Genomic DNA, 3,553 nt, shown 5'->3' with positions numbered 1-3,553 from the left:
GGCTGGGTCAGCATATTCTTAGAGGCCTGGACGGACAGTTGCGGCGGGCCTCGCCCGGCGGACGGCAGTCGTGTAAGGTCGAAAGAGTGAGTAACACCCGCGTTACTGGTCAGAGCATCTTTTATAGTTTATTATACAGAGCCTCATATAGTTTTAATCAGAACCTCTCTCAGTGTTAGTATTTATATAGATTCATTACATTAATTATATATACATTAATTCTTTTGTGTTTAATTGAAATATTTAGTATTAATATCAACTTATAAAAGCATTATATGGGTACATAGTTACAACAAGTGTCTAATTTAATAAATCGGTAATCTTAGTATACGTAGTGTGACCAGACGTCCCTCATTAGGGGGGGATTGTCCCGTTTTTCAGAGGTGCGTCCCGCATATCCCACTTTTGTCCCGCATTTATGAAAATTGATGTATAGACTGTATAGTATAAAAAAAATACAGACAGTGTACATAATAAAATATTTTATCATGATTCTACACTAACACTCTACAGGACGTTGTATCTTGTATCAGACTTGCAATCATGAATTGATAATAATATTATATTCTTGTGTCACTGATTAGAATTATTATTTACTATAAATTTGGCGGCACTGCTTTGCGGCACAGAATAATATTATATTAAATGTCATTCTATAATCAATGATATGAGCAGGGTGTTATCATGGATAATTCCCATTCAGGAATTCCGATGACCGGCATTCGTATTTCGTATAATAATTTATTAATAAATAATAATCCTTAACGTGAAGTACTAAAAGTAAAGTGACCGTGTAAATTCATAAATCATATTTAACCAAAATGGGCAAACCTAAACGTTTGTGTCGATTCACGCCTGAACTTCGAAATAAATACAGTTTCCTAAAAGAAATCAATGGATCTGATTCCGAACTACTATGTGGAAAATGTAAACGGACTTTCAATATTTCACACGGAGGTGGATATGATATTGAACGACATATTCAATCAATTAAACATAAATCAGCAGATTTAGCCGTTTCATCAAGTAAGCCATTAACGACATATTATAAAAGTAGCGCACCAAGTTCAAGAGATTTGGAAATAGCAGCTGCAGAAGGTGCTTGGGCATACCATACAGTTTCTGAAAATCAGAGCTTTCGTTCGCATGACTGCTTTTCTAAACTCACACAGGCTTGTTTTGAACCTAAATTTCATTGTGCCAGAACAAAGTGTGAAAAAATAGTAACCAATGTTTTTGCTCCATATGCAATTGATATTCTAACTAATCAGCTTAAAAACGCAAATTGCATAAGTATTTTAACTGATGCTTCAAACCATGGAAATATTAAGTTGTTTCCTTTGCTTGTTAGATTGTTTGACCCCCTATATGGAATTCAGATAAAAATATTAAATGTCGAGTCTCAGCCTGGTGAAACTTCTGATATTATTATAAATTATATTGTAAAAACAATAGATGATAATAATATTAGAAATAAAGTAGCTGCATTTTGTGGGGACAACACCAACTGTAATTTTGGTGGTGTTTCAAGACGTGGCACTAATAATGTGTTCCATAAATTACAAGGAAAGCTGGGAAAACAATTGATTGGAGTTGGTTGTGCTGCCCATATTATCCACAATGCTATACAAACCGCTGCTGACTGTCTTCCTATTGATATAGAATGTATAATAGTAAAAATCTATTCTTTTTTTTACATTTACACTGTTAGAGTGGAAGAATTGTAAGATTTTTGTATGTTTGTAGAAATTGAGTATAAAGCTATTCTTGGCTATAGTAAAACAAGGTGGCTTTCGCTTATGCCTTCAGTAGAAAGAATTTTAAAACTATTTCCTGCTTTAAAATCTTACTTTTTGAGTCAAGATAAAGTACCTCTAATATTAAAAACATTTTTTAGCAATCCGTGTGCAGAACTATGGTTAAACTTTATTCACAGTCAAGCTGCCACATTCCATCAACATGTTTTGAACATAGAAGGCCAAAACATACTTGCAGTTGAAGTATTTAATGAGATAAAACAACTTAAAAACAACTTGATGCATAAAAAACAAAATAAATTCATTCCATTGTCTGTAAGAACACTTATTAGGCAACTAGAACATGACGGATTAGTACAAGAATCTGACATTCTAACTGTAATTGAAAATTTTTATAGTACTTCCGAGCAATATTTAACATCTTGGACTTATCATTTTGAAGAACTAGAAATAATGGAATGTATTACCCTTAAAAAAGTTCCAAATTGGTCTGAAATAGAAAAGGTTGCTGAGTTCATTTCAAATAAAGGATTTTTCAATCCCAATAATGATACTGCATTATTTGATCAATTTATGCTTACATTACAGTATGTTACACAAGAAAAAATTGATGAATGGAACTTAGAAAAAAAACCCACAGATCAACGCTGGGTTTGTATTTTCAAATATTTTAAAGAAAAAGACATACAATGTGATAAAATGATAATAATAGTAGAATATGTGTTATGTCTGCCGGGTTCTAATGCATCAACTGAACGTGTTTTCAGTCACATAACAAAAATTTGGACCAAGGAAAAAACCCAGTTGAACGTGTCTACATTAAAAGCATTATTAATAACCAAGTTAAACTTTGATTACACTTGTTTGGAATTTTATGATTTGTTAAAAAAAAATAGTTTCTTACTAAAAAAAATTGTATCTAAGGATAAGTATTAAAACTGTAATTATGTTTGTAAATTAAAATAATTTTAAATTAAATTAAATGTAATGTTTATTATGCATTTGCTATTATTATATATTTACATTTTATGTACCTCTTTTTTTAAGTGTCCCCCTTTAGGATAAAATAATTATGGTCACACTAAGTATACGTAATCTACGTGTTACTTATTTAATACCAATACCTACGGTTTAACGTCATTCGACGGTGGATCACATTTCATTGGTGGCAGCGGTGGGATCTCTAAAAGGGAAAAAATGTCATAATTTATTTTGTGACAGTGCAATTTTGGAGATCACTAAAGAATCTACGTGGACCACCGCCGTTTGGTTTCAACCGGCTTGGTGTCAGAAAATCACTACGGAAAATCAGTACAGGAAGATAAGGCAATCACGTTCAATAATCGGAGACTCGAGTATCTAAAGGTATATAATATAGTATACACTATACATATTTAAAAAAAAAAAAATATAGTGTATATCGGAAAAATACGCACCGACATCGTCAGTGTCGTAACGGCGTGTTACATTATACATTCGGCCGGTCGGATATAATATATATGTATATACGCCAGTGTATACTATATACATCTATACAATTCATTACCGGACGGGCGTGCTGACATCATCGTCCCGCAGCCGCCGTCGAAGCAACCCGATCATATAAAATACGATCTAAGAAATAGTGTTAATTCGTTCGATACGCGCTGCTGGCAGTTTCGTTGTTGTGCGTCATATATAACATTCATACGCGTCACTGTAGCCGCCAAGGCAAATCGTTCATACGCTGTGGGTCAGCGTCCCGTACACACGAGCGAGGAGGGGTCGGTTGTCATCGCCTTCGTAGTCGTCATCGT

This window comes from Metopolophium dirhodum, chromosome 1 (genome assembly GCF_019925205.1).
Source record: "Metopolophium dirhodum isolate CAU chromosome 1, ASM1992520v1, whole genome shotgun sequence".
NCBI lineage: Eukaryota > Metazoa > Arthropoda > Insecta > Hemiptera > Aphididae > Metopolophium > Metopolophium dirhodum.
The sequence above is the reverse complement of the archived record's forward strand: the minus strand, read 5'-3'. Positions refer to the sequence as shown.